We start from the raw sequence: 16,300 nt of genomic DNA on the forward strand, positions 1-16,300 counted from the left end.
TGCACATGTGCAGTAGCTCAGATGTTGATCATGTCAGCTAGCTAGCTCCATAGACAGTAAAAGAAAGGCTGTTTCTACAACTTCAGTCAGTTACAAGGCAGGATTAGCTGGGAGACTTCTAAATGAGGGCGCACATGGAAGTAGTTATTTTGTAGATTATGGTGAACTTGTGTGTGTTGTAGCAGTGCTTTGCTATTGAGAACGAGGTAGCATGCTAGCGTTAGCATGCTAGAGTTAGCATTAACGTTAGCATGCTAACGCTAACGCTACGAGCTAATGGTTGCGGTTAGCCAGCTCGTTTCGGCTTGTGACGTCACAAGCCGTGCCGATTTTGAACAGCTCACCCAGAGACTGAAGGCAGGACACATTCAGAAACCGTATCTCACTCTAAACAGCATGGATGGTTTTTATCAAAGTTTGTATGTGTGTGGAAGCACCAGAAACACAACATAACACCCCAAATCCCAGAAAAAGTGATTTTTTCATAATATGGGCACTTTAAAATTTATTTTGTACTCAAGAAAAATATAATTCATGTAAAATATTCATACTGCAAAGCATAACAAGAGGATGAACTATTAAAAGTTCTTCCTGTCTGTAGAAATGGTTCAGTCATTTCTTCCCACATTTCATCTGAAAACACTAACCATTAAAATAGAACTCAATAAGAAACACTGAAGATTCTAATAAAGTTGTGAGATGATAGCAGTAGATTTTGGAAATGTATTTAGTATTTAGTCTGTTTTATAGAGTCATCTTAACAACAATACATTGTCTGCACTGTTATCTCTTATTTCCTCTTTAGTTTTTATCTGTGACTTATCTTCTTGTGACTTATCTTCTTGTGACTGTCTGGTTTCTTCATCTTATTTAGATGCCTTAGCTTCTGCTTTAAGTATTTTTGTGTTTGATTATTGTCAGTTTACTCTCTTTATGTTGTTATATGGTTCTCTATATGGTTTTTATTGCACTTCATTTCACCTTTTTTAGATGAACTGAAATTTTTATTTTCATCTCAATCAACTAGATATTCCACTTATGATTTCTGCCATTTTTTAAGTATAAATGCATTTTGCTGATTCCAGCTTCTCTAATGGGAGGATTTTATGGTTGTGTTTGTCATAACTGAGATTAAACTGAATATTTGGGGGTTTTGTCTGTTGGTTAGACAAAACAAGACATCTGAAGGCATCATGTTGGGCTGCAGGAAAAAACTTTCATTATTTTCTGACATTTTATAGACAAAACAATTTAGCAATTAATTGTGAAAATAGATATCAAATTCAAAATCAATAATAAAACTAATTATTAAGTTGCAGCTTTAAATACAACTTTTTTTTTCAACAAGAGTTTCGACCAAATAAGTTCAGCATGTGAAAACACCAAAGACATGCATACTGATTTCCAGGTAAAAACATGTTTAAATTTCAGTCTGACTTGAGGTTAATAATGTATCAGGATATAATTGAGTGCTGATGTCTGTGAGTACTGCTGCATCACCACCTGGTGGAGCCATTGACCAAAAACACACAGGTGGTTGGACTAGAAGAACAGCTATTAACTCTCTCATTCACATATTATATTATTTCATCTCATTAATTCACTTATTTTCACTAGTGGATTACAGTATGAAGGCTTTTCAAAGTAAAGTGGAGAATTACGTGATGTTTAAGTCATGTTATGCTCTAGTGTTGTAGCATTAACCTGAACAGTAATAACTCCAGGTCTAAATCACATAGTGAAGACAAGACACTAAGCTCCAGTGATTTTATTACTATAACGTTTTCAACCACTCTTGGTCGTTCTCAAAGCTCAGGTTCTTACTAAAGAAGGGAGGAGAGTAGAGGGGGGTGTGAAGTGTTTGGAGGAGGGACTCCATCATTTAGAGAAGTGAACAGTTCTTGGTTTACCAGTAAAGAAGAAAGAGAGGCAGCGTTAAAACATCAGATCCTCCAACATGAACGTCTGTCAGTTTTTAGTCTATATCCACCACCTTCCACTTCAGGGATTGCCCCGTTGCCGCCTGAAGTTCTGCAGTATGTCCTTTTTTCGACCAGATTTCCGTTACCTTCCTCTTTCTTTGTGTTGGCGTTCTGAACTCCGGTGGATTTATGAGGACTATGGTTAACTGCTCCTCAGATCTCTGCAGGGTAAATCCAGACAGCTAGCTAGACTATCTGACCAATCTGAGTTTTTTGTTGCACGACTAAAACAATTTTTGAACGTACACATGTTCCACCAAAACAAGTTCCTTCCAGAGGCTATTTTCCAGCAGCACCGGGGCTCCGTCCGGGCTGTCATATATGAGATTAAACTGAATATTTGGATGTTTCGGACTGTTGGTGGGACAAAACAAGATATCTGAAGGCAGGTGATTTCAGTTCTTCTGGCTGATTAATCTCTGATCAGGTTGAAGGTGGGCCGGAGCTCTGATGGGAGTTTATTAGGTCGTAAATCTTTTCTACCAATAAGAGTCCTAACAGGTCCAAAAGAGCTGTATGAGACACACCCACACAGTCCTGCGGTACGTGTAATCTCACAACGGCGGTTGAATATGTTTCCTCAAAACGGTGTGCACCTTTATGAAATGGTGTGCAACTGCTTTGAGATATGTTTTCTCTCATTTATTGGGTGTGTCTCTAGTTTAGTGGCTGTGTCACAGGTGATACCCAATCAGCAGAGACGTGTCTGTAAACTCGTGGTAATAATAAGACAGAGTGCTTGAGCACACAACAGGGTGTTCAACGCACCCCCTTTTCAGTTTAAAAAAAACCACGTTGCTACGTTTTGTCGGGGCTGAACGTGGCCCTGAGAAGAGGTCTGATCAGACAGGTTAACTCAAAACACCCTGTTGTGTAGCTGTTCAGGGCTTTTAAAGCTATAGAGCGTAGTTTTTGTCTCCCCCATGAGGAATTCTAAGTAATGACAACAAAACTGTCAGCGCATGATACCAGCCTTCCATGATCGCGCACCTCCACCACCCCTCCTCCACACAGTTGCTAGTAGCCAAGGAGGACACGGAGGATTTACAAAACATGATTGACTCTTCAGAAGAGGTGATTATCTTTGCTTGATTTTCTGCAGGCGAAAGTTGCCGGACGACATTATTTATTAAACATAGCCATACTGAAAATAGAGAGAAAGTTTTTCATAAATTTTCATTCATAAATTGATTATTTCGTGGTGTTAATTAATTTAATTTTACATTAGTGGATTACAGTATGAAGGCTTTTTTTATAATAAAGTTGAGAATTAATTGATGTTTCAAGTCATATTATGCCCTAGTGTTGGAACATTAAAATCCAGATAGTGAAGACAAGACACTAAGCTCCATTGATTTTATTACTAATGTTTTCAACCACACTTATTCTCAGGTCTTGTTTCTTGCCTTGAGAAAGACCAAGTTTGGTCAAAACGGTTGGTAATGAAATTAATGTTTAACGCTCAAAATGTTCAGACCCCCCGGATCATAAGTCGCCACACAGATCTGGAAACAAAACCTTGGTCTTTGGGTTGCCAGGCCAGTTATGATTAGGCCATGTGTTGGTGCCATCTAACTAACATCTACAAACTGGCCAGCTAAAATCAACAAACACTGGCTATTAAGAAGTTGGGCAAGCCAATCGCTGTTTTGCATTGCATTAAGTTTATTTAAATAGGTCCAGGCTAAGCCCCGAACCTCCTCAAGTCCTAGAAACGCTTCTGGTTGGTAATAAAATCCTTCATTGCCATGAGGAGCAGCCAGGCTTCACCGTGCATTCAGCAGAAACTCTTGCTGACATCTTCATTGGTGTTGTATCTAAAGCCTGGTTCACATGGGACGATTTTAAAATTGTCGGCCGATGTTCCAATCCTGAGAGACCCCACACACGGCGATAAAAAATCACGGGTCTAACAGTTTTGGTCGTACAGTGTGTGGTGCGCAGCACACAGCAAAATCAACACATCACACACGAACCGATTTGACTCCCGAGCATTCCCAGGTCAGACGGGAAATCTCGCAAAATCCCTCGAGATCAAACGTGACTTCAGAGTAAACAATCATGGCGGACGAAGAGGATGCAGTGGCGATAGTTTGTAGTTTGTTTTTAACTGAAAAAAAACGTTATCAAAAGAAAAGGCGATGGTCAAAGAAGTGGAGACAACGCGAACATGGACTATACTTGCTATACTTATCTCCGACGTCCACCTGACTTTCTGGTGCGCCATGCCGCCGGCTGTTTTGATTTTGTTTCCCGGTGCGTTCCTCGCCGCCTCGTCACCTCGCTTTCTGATTGGCTACACACCACAGTCCACAGGCTGCGTGCTCGTTTGTCCCCGGGGGACACCACACACGATTTGAGATCGGAGCGGTCCCGACGTCCTTCCGAGCAGACGAGAGCAGTCTTAACACACCACACACGGCAGGAATATCTGATCAGATTATTTTACGATAATTGGAGCATCCTTAAGATTGTCGGAAGGGGTGAATCGGGGCTAAAATCGGCCTAATTATCCTGCCGTGTGAACCAGGCTTAAGAGAGAGTAGAGTAGATGTGGTCTGGATCCCTGGAGGCTGGATCCAGACTCTGGTAGGTGGAGTCTGCACAGGTGGAGAGTGGAGGACAGCTCACATAGAGGTCAATCTGAACACAAAATACAATCAAAATACAGAAACAGCAACTTAACCACACATCTCAAATACTGTGGCACCATGTCTGGATATGTAATTGTGTGATGTGAAAGCAGAAGTTGTCAACATTAAACACATTAGCACGTCAAGCTTGAGCTACCACCTACGAGCTAATTAACGTGACTCAGGTTGATGCTACCCACTAGCATGCTACCCACTCAGGCAAAGCATTATTTTGGAGAGTGCTACTTGCCGACCTGTGGATGAAACCAAATCCCAAAAAATTACTACAGCTGTTGCGAAATGGGTGGCAACTAACTGCAGACCTGCAGCATCATAGAAGACTCGGGTCTTAAAGACGTACTACAGTTGGCATGTTCTGACCCGTCTTATACACTGCCGTCGAGGGGGACAGTAGTTTCATGCACACACAGCTTGTATGACACGGAGAAAGCAACCCAACTGGAACTGCTGCAAGGTGCTGCAAACGCTGTCTCATTAACCGGTGATCACTGGACGTCAGTGAGTAATCAAAATTATGTAGTTATTTTGAGTTACTAAACACTATATTGACTCTGGTAAGGATAGTTTTTTTAGTTAGGTACTTGGAGGAATTGTGCAATAATAACAGATTCACACATTTTTCTTTTGTTTACAGTAAATAAATACTAAACAAATACAAATCTTAAAGTCAAGTTCATAAAGTAACTTTCTTTGCATTAATTTAATTCCCAATCAAGATATACTGGTAATAATTGCTTTCCATTGTTAATATGTACTTAAAATGAGTTCTGAAATGCAAAATAATAGAATTTTAATCATGTGATAAAATATGCGATTAACTATAGAACTTCAGCGATTAATCGCGATTAAAAAAATTAATCGTTTGACAGCCCTACTATTAATTCATTACAGCTGTTGTGACACCCAGCTGACCACAGCTGTTCTCAGTGAAGAGCAAACATATGTCATATTGGATGTTTTTAGCACAGTGGAATAAGCTGCAAGTTTACTTTGATTTTGGCTCAGTTTTCATTTTAAAAAAGAAAATATTGGTTCTTCAGAGGATACATGTTCCACTATGTTTACCAGCCTCTAACTGTGTCTGTCTGCTGTTTGTTTCATTCAGGTGGACAGAAACATGTCTCCAAATGGATCAGCATGTTGCTTTATTATATATATATGATATGCTGGATTAAAAAATAAAAATAAAAGCAACTATGCGCTGATAATAATGTCCAAGGGGTGTTCACAACTTGTTTCGAGACCACAGGGTAACAAACATTTATCTATTTCAGACGTTAGTGGAGCATCACTGCACAAATAAAATGTTTAAGATGCTAAATATTCACGCCTTTCCACTCTGAGCCTCTCAGACAACATGCATACTTTATTTATTACTGTTGGTAGTGCACATGCACATACTTGAATTTAACATCTGGGATTGTAGTTTTACAGAACAATGTTTTGCAAATTGTGCGATTCAACTGCTGTGTTTCCTTTCCTTCTCACAGTGCTTCAGCAGCCATATTAAAAGCTAACAGTAGCTATGTTTCCATCCACACATTTTTATCCGAATTAAGTGATATCGAATGAAAAATGCCTTATGGAAACAGTAAAATTCGATTGAATTTCATGAATATCGACTCATATGAAATACGGTCGGTCTCATCGGATTTTATCATGATCGATATACGGCTTATGCGATAAACGCTGATGGAAACGTTATTTGTCGAATAAATAATGAATTGCGATTAGGTTTGAGGTCATTTTATGGTTGCAACCAGCCACAAAACAAAGAAGAAGTTTTAGTTCATTTCCGCCCAGTATTTCTGCTCTGTGTGCACACATGGCGGGTGTCAACAAAGACAGATGTAAGTGGACGAACAAGGAGACACACTACCGGGAGTACCGACACAAATGTCCCTTATGATGCAACGATCGTCTACCACAGCCTGTAGTACGATTGATGGCCAGCCCTTTCTGTTGACAAAATCCCTATAGACTTCAGCAGGGGGTCTAATCGGGATGTGAGTCCCGTCTATTGCGCCATACACCTGTGGCACAAGGTGCGCTCTGGAGTTACGCAGCGAAATATCATGCCCCTTATCCACTCCAGGTAGGTATATATACCTTCGCATCATCCTCGTTCGTATGTAAACACACTGGTGCATGGTGGTTTTGCTGACTCCAAACGTTTCGCCTACCACTCTGTACTCTACGCATGTAGCCAGTTTGTAGAGCGCAATGGTAATACGCTTCTCAGTTGGAACCGGAGGGCGATAGCTTGCGAAATCTGGGAAAAGGGACGGGCTAAAAAAATTACACAACAGGTCAAATGTTGTGTTGGTCATCCGAAAATGCTTCAACCAAAGGGTTTCCGTGAAGTGTCTCTGAACCATGATCTCCCAAAACTGTTTGGAGCGCTGTCGTTCCCACACCACAGGCCGCCTCTGTGCATCTGCATCTGTATCATCATAGCAATGATGTATGTTGATAGCGTCGTTGTTTTCTTATTATAGCTTGATATGTCGCTATCAGCTGGCACATAAGCACTATTACAACTTGTGCAATATTGATTATTTGTTGGTAGATGGCATGATCCAGTTTGTCTAGCAAAACTTTGTTCGCAAAAGTTAGCTTGAATGTTGTGCGATTCAGTGCGAAAATGAATGGAAACACCTTAAAATGTCTAAAATCAATTCGATATACCAATTTGATCGCAAAACAGCATCTGACGTCATTACGCACAGGTTTTTATTCGCTTTAAAGCCGTTGGATGGAAACACACTTTCACCAGACCCTTTTTAAAGGTCTCGGTCTCATTTTGGAATCGACTGCATTCTTACTCGGTTTTGTATCAGTCTCGGTTAGGGGCACTCAGGATTTTATTTCAAGACCCCAACTGCAGGGATATTGCCAAATTGCCTGTGTATTGTCTGATTCATGCATTAACATCATTACTGTGATTGGATGTAATACTTCCTGCTTCAAATGCAACCAATAACTTGACTCATTTCTAATTTAAAACTTGCTACTGTTAACCCCTTCTCCCCAGCCCTCTTTAACACTCACTCCATGTCATCAGTGTAGAGTCTGATGGGACTGATGGTGAAGAAGGTCTGAGAGGAGAGGTTGGAGCTGTGAAACATTAAAAACACAAAAGTGGTGATGATCAGATGCTCCCTGCAGAGAACTCTGTGCTAACATCCATGTGTTTTAATCACGCAGCTAAATGCAGAAGGTCATCAATGGGTTTGGTGCAACAAGATTCCAATCAGCTGCAGTGTGGGACCGTCTGAGTTTATAACATATTTTACACATCAACTGTTAAAGGAGCATTTATCAGAGTTCACAATGATGAAAATATGCAGCTCTAAATACAACTGTTAGACTACTCAATTCAATTTTATTTATATTATCAAATCATAACAAGAGTTATCTCAAGATACTTTACAGATAGAGTAGGTCTAGACTACACTCTATAATTTACAAAGACCCAACAATTCCAGTAATTCCCCAAGAGCAAGCATTTAGTGCTCAGTGGTGAGGAAAAACTCCCTTTTAGGGAGAAACCTCGGACAGACCCAGGCTCTTGGTAGGCGGTGTCTGACGGTGCCGGTTGGGGGCGTGATGAACAGTGGCAATAACAGTCACAATAAAGATAATGGAACAGTGACAAGAAATAGTAGTCTTAGTAGTTCGTGGCATAGCAATGCACTGCAGGGCATTACAGGATGTAGCGTGGCACAGCAGAGCATAGCAAGATGTAGCAGGATGCAGCAGGGCACCGCAGAGCGTAGCAGGGAGTGCAGCAGGACCACGGCGACAGCTGCAACCATGATTTTGGTGCCACACTAATCCAAGGAAACTGGTGGATGAAAAAAAAAACATAAGGACTCCGGGGAATACGCTCCCCAGAGCTAGGTTAGTAACAAGCATTTCTTGGACATGGATGCACACAGATGGACAGAGAGAGGAGAGAGAAGCTCAGTGTGTCAAAGGAAGTCCCCCGGCAGTCTAAAACTATAACTCCAGATTTCCACTGAATGTAGAACGTCTGTGGACCAGCTCCGCTGTGGAACGGCTGCGTGCTCCGCCGTCCGTCAATACCCACTAGGTCCAGATTTGTTGCGGCACGGCTGCGGCTGTAGTCATGAGGACCCACCATATCTCGCAAATTCACGTAGAATAGAATCACAAAACCAACAACCGTTTGTTTCCATCCAGAAGAGTAGAGGGGAAACAACTTTGTGCTGTGTTTTCAATGTGTAGTGCAGTGAAATATGATCCGCCGTGAGCACGGTGTATTTTATTTTGAAAATTAACCGGAAGTTATTTTGTTTCTGTGCTTTGTTTATCTGCCGTGTGCTGAATTGCTGCGGAGCTCTCCGGCGTCCGGCAAAAATAGAAGCTCTGCGTATCTGCTCCGGAGGGCTGCGGACCGCCGGAGCTGGGACGCAGTCAGAACGCGGCTGTTCTGCAGACAGTGGAAATACACACATTAACTTTAATGGAAACCTAATGACTCCGCCGCCGTTCCGGAGCCGTTCCACAGCCATTCCGTATCCAGTGGAAATTGGGGGTAACAGCAAAACTAAGAAAGACAGAAAGAAAGGAGAGGAGCCTGGTCGGGCTAGAACTCTCCCCAACCGGATCGGGCTGTACTGGCCTGCCTCCCTCTATTTTTATTATATGGTAAATGAATATGACGACTATGAAGAGAGCAGGTGGGCTAGGTTAGGCGAAGTGAACAGTTAATAACATGAGTCTCAGTAGAAACTCACCATCTGTAACTTGGATCTCAATCTCCTGGTATGATGATGGGAATAAAGATCTGACCAAACCACATCTGTACCGTCCTGAGTCAGACTTAGTCAGTTTTATGATGCTCACATACAGAACTGTCTCAGAAAATGTTGTTTTATATTCAATGCTGTATCTGCCTCTCTGAGCTGTGTCCTCTTCTGTGTCAATGAGAATGTCTCCATCTTTACATTCATCCTTACAGAAGATTCTCCTCTTTCCAGAGAAAATGAAGGAGCATCTAACTGTGATGTCTTCTCCTTCAGGTCCTGTACCCTTAATGATTCCTGCATTGATGAGACCAATGTTTCCATCCTGCAGTGCTGTTGAAAAGATGAACAATCAATAGTTACTATCTGTACTTCCTGTAAGATGTTGCAGTCTGATTTGTTTCACATTTCCTTAAATCATACATAGATCCCCACAGTCATACTGGGAGCTGCCCAGTTCAACCAGTCTGTGACTGAGGGGTAACAGTTTAAAACAACAGAGATCTGGATTCTTTCAGATTTCAAGCATTAAAATAATCTCACAGTCTGACTCTGATTTAATGTTCCCCAGAGAATAAAAACAACTCAAAAAGCAATGAAGTTATTCAGTCAACAATAATGAAACACATGGAAACATTATAATAGAATAAAATGTCCACATGTAATGTCAAAATAAAAAAAATGGAATTAAAAACAAGATGGATTCATAAACTGTAGTTTTGAAAATGCTGTTAAACTGTTTAGCTGTACCTTCCAGGTTTCTCTGTGTTTCTCCTCTGTAAGATGGCATTCATTCATTTAAAATGAAGTAGTTTATTAGGTAGTTTCCTTTTTTTGTGATCAATTTCTTTTTAAACCAAAGTGTTTGGATGGGTTACAAGTTTGTTGAGCCTCATAGAAAATCAATGAGTGACATCTCATCTCATTATTAAAAGAAAACATAAAGTCAGAGCCTGTACTGGTGAGTTGATCACCTTCCTTCCTCTCTCCTCCCTTCCTTTCTCTCTGTGAACCTCTATAGGTTTAGATCTGTAGTTTCCTGTGATGTGAAGCTACAACAAACTGTAGTCATGGTGAAGCAGCAGAACTATTTCCTCTGTTACAGTTATAATACAATATTAATAACTGCAGGGCATTGGGTTGCTTAGAAAACAAGTACAGCAGAACAACAGGCACAGGTCAAAAGTGAATTAGATTAATAATTAATAAAACGTTAACTAATACCCAGCAGTATGTAAAGTATTTAAAATGAGCTCCACCTTTTCCCAGCTGCGATATTAACATGATAAACACATGAATGCATCAAACATTATAATATTATAATCTGCATTATTATGAAATGGGCCATTCTGCATAGTGAGAACTTTCACTTTTGGTACTTTAAGTACATTTTGCTGATAATACTCAATTTTTTCACACTGTATTTCTACTGTTATTCAGAGTAAAAGATCTCATCACATCCTGTTGAACAACAGAAACCAACATATTGGGCTAATACAAGATGTGTTGTAACAGAGTTTACTCATGAGAAACCGTTTCCCTTCTGCTGCAAAGTTGAACAGAGTGACTATAAATGAATAAAATAAAGAACAATTTCAGAGTAAAAAGACACAGAATGATAGAACCAGAAGCTGAGTTTACTCACTGAGGAAGAAGAAGCAGATCAGAGACTGACAGACGTTCATGTTGGAGGATCTGATGGTTTAACGCTGCCTCTCTTTCTTCTTCACAGGTAAACCAAGAACTGTTCACTTCTCTAAATGATGGAGTCCCTCCTCCAACCACATCACCCCTCTACTCTCCTCCCTTCTTTAAGTCTTTCTGGTTGGAACTTAAAGAGGCATTCATGTCATATGTCTACACTGCTAAAACGCACAGAGATTCCTCAATTTATAGTTAGATATTTCTCTCTACACTACAAAAATCTCCATCTTTTTTAATAAGTTTTGCCATTGTGTCTTTTTTTCAATAAACTAGTGATGAAATCTGGTTTCCAATTAAAATAAACTCGTTTCAAGAGTGTTTGTGAGTTTTTATATTTTTTGAACAGTAAAAGGCAGACTGCTGCAGTTGAATGAAGGGAAATGTCACTTTTTTAATGCAGCACAGGCTGATGTCTTACTTTTCTTTAAAACTCTTTTATTTTGTACTCAAGAAGAAGATAATAGAGGCCACATAGTCATACTGTAAAGCACGACAAGAGTGTGAGCTATTAAAAGTTCTTTCAGTCTGTAGAAATTGTTCAATCATTTCTTCCCACATTTCATCTGTTGAAGCCTTGGTGGTCATTTAGATATTAGATATACGCAGAGGAACATGTAGATATTATCTAGAAGATGTTACATTTATTAAAACACTAACCAATAAAATAGAACTTAATAAGAAGCATTGAAGATTCTAATAAAGTTGTGAGATGATAGCAGTAGATTTTGGAAATGTATTTAGTCTTCAGTCTTTTATAGTCATCTTAACAACAATTCATTCAACAAGACTCATTCAGTGTCTGCACTGTTACCTCTTATTTCCTCTTTAGTTTTTATCTGCCGACTTCTTGTGACTGTCTGAATTCTTCATCTTATTTAGATTCCTTAGCTTCTGCTTTTATTTATTTTTGTTGTACATCCTGGTGTCTGATTATTGTCATTTTACTTTCTTTATGTTATATGGTTCGCTATATATATGGTTTTCATTGCACTTAATTTGTAACTTTTTTTAGATGAAATTAAATTTTAATTCTCACTTTTTGTGTAGTATAAAGTTTCATCTCTTAGTACCGACATTCAAAAATTAAAAAATTACACTAGAGATACAACAATAAGTTGGTTAATCAAAAAACTTAATCTACAATTAATCCACTGATTAAGACACTGGTTTTAGTCTTTTAAAGTGATTATTTGGCGTTTGGACTGTTGGTTGGACAAAAGAAGACATCTGAAGGCATCATGTTGGGCTGTGGAAGATTATTACAGGACTTCTTCACTATTTTCTGACATTTTATGGGCAAAAGAAATAAAACTTTAATTTCTTTTTTTGTTGACACGTTTGACCAAATGAGTTCAAAAGTCAAAACCCCAAACATAAACTGATAAACTTTCTAAGAAAAAAAAATTGTTTTAATTTCAGTTTGGCTTTAGGCTCAGAACAGCCACACAGGTGATTTCAGTTCTTCCGGCTGATTAAACTCTGCTCAGGTTGAAGGTGGGCCGGAGCTCTGATGGGAGTTTATAGCTAACAAAATTTATCTACCAATAAGAATGATAAAGCTGTCATTAGTCCCGCCCTATCAGATGCAATAGAGCTAACAGGAGACTCAGGAAGATGTCAATCAATCAGTCTGAACACTCCCACACAGTCCTGGGAAGAGGGCTTTTATCAGACAGGTTAACTCAAAGGACCTGTGTGGGTGTGTAGGTCCTTCAAAGCTATAGAAAGAAAACACAATAATCACAATGACCAGACACAGAACCCAAGAAATATCAATACATTCAAAGAGGATTTAAGGAAACAAGACTGGGGCAAAGTGTACATAGAAAACATGAATGAAGCCTATGATATTCATTTTTGACTGTTGTAAAATCACTTTATGAAAAAAACTGTCCTCTGGTAAAGAAAGAAATAAAACAGAAATCTGATAGCCTGACGTCATCACTCATATTCTAGTCAGAATATGAGTCTGATACTGCTCCATTGGGCTGTGATTATGGGGTGTGTTTCAACCGAACCAGGAAAGAAAATGTCTCTGCACTCAACTGGATAGACCTACAACCAATCAGAGCACCCATCGGGACCAGCTGATAAATTAAACTTTTGCCGAATCCCGTAGGAAGAACGGCAAAAACATCTTTCCGATCAACAAATGCCTTGATCGCAGTTCTCTGTTCCTCTTTTAAAATTAATGCGTTGTCGATATCTTCTATAGACCTTAGATCTTTGACCGGCGGGGGAGTGTGTGTAGCCACATTCACGGCGCGCCCCCTCCCTATCTCTGCTTCTCAGCAGCTCTTAGCTATGCTGTTACAGTTTTAGACAGCCAGGGGACTTCCTTTGACACACTGAGCTTCTCTCTCCTCTCTCTTTCCATTTGTGTGCATCCATGTCCCAGAAATGCTTGTTACTAACCTAGCTCTGGGGAGCTTATTCCCCAGAGTCCTTATGTTTTGTTTTTTTCGCCCAGCATGTTTCCTTGGATTAGGGTGGCACCAAAATCATGGTTGCAGCTGTCGCTGTGGTCCTGCTGCACTCCCTACTACACTCTGCTACGCTCTGCGGTCTCCTGCTGCATCCTGCTGCGTCCTGCTACGTCCAGTTATGCTGTAACGCCCTGCAGTGCCCTGCTATGCCATGAACTATTACGACTACTATTTCTAGTCACTGTTCCATTATCTTTATTGTGACTGTTATTGCCACTGTTCATCACACCCCCAACTGGCACCGTCAGACATCGCCTACCAACAGCCTGGGTCTGTCCGAAGTTTCTTCCTAAAAGGGAGTTTTTCCTTGCCACTGTCACACTGCTTGCTCTTGGGGGAATTACTGGAATTGTTGGGTCTTCGAAAATTATAGAGTGTGGTCTAGACCTACTCTATCTGTAAAGTGTATTGAGATAACTCTTGTTACGATTTGATACTATAAATAAAATTGAATTGAATTGAAATTGAATTATAACACACACGATGGCGGAACCTACACTTCTCAATTCTCCAGCAGCAGCTATCTTTGTTGTAAACAAATTCAACCCAAGCACTCTTTGGTGACGTTGATTACGTTACTGTTGATCATCTCTCCATCGTATAAAGCCCGCCCTGACAATTTGATTGGTCCAAACAACTCTGGTTCGAGCATAGTTGCTCCACAACGGATCAAGTCCAGACCGAACTTCCTGACCTCAAATGTTGTGGGCGGAGCTAAGTTAGGCTGGTATCCAGGCTAGAAATCTGATGAAAAAACGTGGATAACTAACGGAATATTAAATGCATGTAAGAAGAAAAATGTATTATATAAATAGTTTTTAAAGAAGAGAACAAAAGAAGCAGAAAACAAACTGACCAGAATCATGAGAAGCAATAAAAAGAATTATTACAGTAAACTACTGGAGGACAACAGAAGCAATATAAGAAACACCTGCATGGTGTTGGATGGAATTATCAAGGCAAAACAGGAGACTCTAACTATTTTCTGACTAAAAACAATACAGCGGTTAAGGATATGACCTTTAATTTAATGATTTTTGTGTTGGAGTTGGTCCAGGTTTAGATGAGGAGCTTACAAAGACTGGCAGTATAAATGATCTGCTAAGCAAGAATGTAAATATTAATGAATCTATGTTTGTTAAGGGAACTGATGAAAAAGACATTATTGAGATTGTTAAAACATATAAGAGTAAAAAGTACACAGACTGGAATGGTATTGACATGTTTATGGTGAAATGTATTATTGGTTGTGTTGTTAAACCTCTAACACATTATGTAATCAATCTCTGAAAACTGGAATTTTTCCAGATAAAATGAAAATGGCAAAGATGATACCAATATACAAGGCTGGTGAAAAACATACACTCTCAAACTACAGACCTGTTTCACTGCTCTCCTAGTTCTCAAAAATATTAGAAAAAATATTCTCTACAAGGCTCGACAACTTCATTACTAAACACAATACACTGTGTGATCAGCAATATGGTTTCAGAGCTAATAGGACAACTTCACATGCACTTATTCAACTTTTAGAAGAAATAACAACAGCAATAGAACAAAAAAAATATGCAGTGGGGATATTCTTGGATCTTAAGAAGGCATTTGATAAAGTAGACCACAATTTATTGATCATGGAATTACACAAATATGGAATTAGGGGGACTGCACTTTTTTGGTTACATAGCTACTTACATAATCAACATCAATATGTTGAATTTCAAAACCTTAAATCAAAGTTAAAGAAAATCACCTGTCGGGTCCCCCAGGGGTCAGTGTTGGGACCATTGTTGTTTAACTTGTATATAAATAATGTATGTGAGGTGTCAAAAAAACTGAAAACCATTTTATTTGCTGATGACACTAATTGAATCTGTTCTGGGGAAAATTTGGAACAACTCTTGGATACAGTGGGAAATAAATTAAAAAAGATGAAGAGCTGGTTCGATGCAAATAAACTAACACTGAACTTAAGTAAAACAAAATGTATAATTTTTGGCAATCATGCAACACATTTACAAAAAAAACTTATGATAAATTACATTGAAATAGAAAAAGTAAAAGAACTTAAATTTCTGGGAGTAATAATCGATGAATAATTATGTTGGAAGCCACATATACATTATATTAAGGCCAAAATATCCAAATCAATTGCAATACTGTATAAAACCAAATACCTATTAAATCAACGCTCATTGTACACGTTGTATTGTTCCTTCATACTGCCATACATTACTTACTGTTTGGAAGTATGGGGAAACACTTACAAAACGAACACTGAACCTATATTCATCCTTCAAAAGAGAGCCTTAAGAATTATAAATAAAACCACTTATAGAGCACCAACTAATCCACTTTTCATCAAAAGCACTAAAATTTAGAGATATTGTTGACTTTAAAACTGCACAAATTATGTACAAAGTAAATAATCAACAGCTATTGAACAGTATCCAAGGGTTGTTTCAAATGAGAGAGAGCAAACATCACTTAAGACGAACTTTTGTATTTCAAAGGAAACTTATAAGAACAAAAGCTAAATATCACTGCATCACAACCAAAGGAGTTCATTTATGGAACAGCTGCAGTGAAGAGAAGAAATCATGTACAACAATGAGCAATTTTAAGAGACTATTTAAAATGAATATATTAAATGGATACGAAAAGGACTTGAGGTGTTAGTATTATATACTGACTGTATGGTTCCT

At 39.1% G+C, this 16,300-nt stretch overlaps 1 protein-coding gene and 1 long non-coding RNA gene across 3 annotated transcripts in view; one reads left to right on the top strand and one right to left on the bottom strand.

Annotated features, from left to right (window-relative positions):
* The window catches only part of LOC116059240 (CMRF35-like molecule 9), a 45,087-nt gene that overhangs the window by 17,607 nt on the left and 11,180 nt on the right, over positions 1-16,300 (bottom strand). The gene's annotated exons all lie outside the window — the stretch shown is intronic.
* On the top strand, positions 405-16,264 carry LOC116059265. The gene is made up of 3 exons (XR_004107269.2): positions 405-415; positions 14,789-14,794; positions 15,964-16,264. It is a non-coding gene; the product is annotated as an uncharacterized LOC116059265 (long non-coding RNA).

The sequence above is a fragment of the Sander lucioperca genome, chromosome 12 (genome assembly GCF_008315115.2).
Source record: "Sander lucioperca isolate FBNREF2018 chromosome 12, SLUC_FBN_1.2, whole genome shotgun sequence".
Classification (NCBI taxonomy): Eukaryota; Metazoa; Chordata; class Actinopteri; order Perciformes; family Percidae; genus Sander; species Sander lucioperca.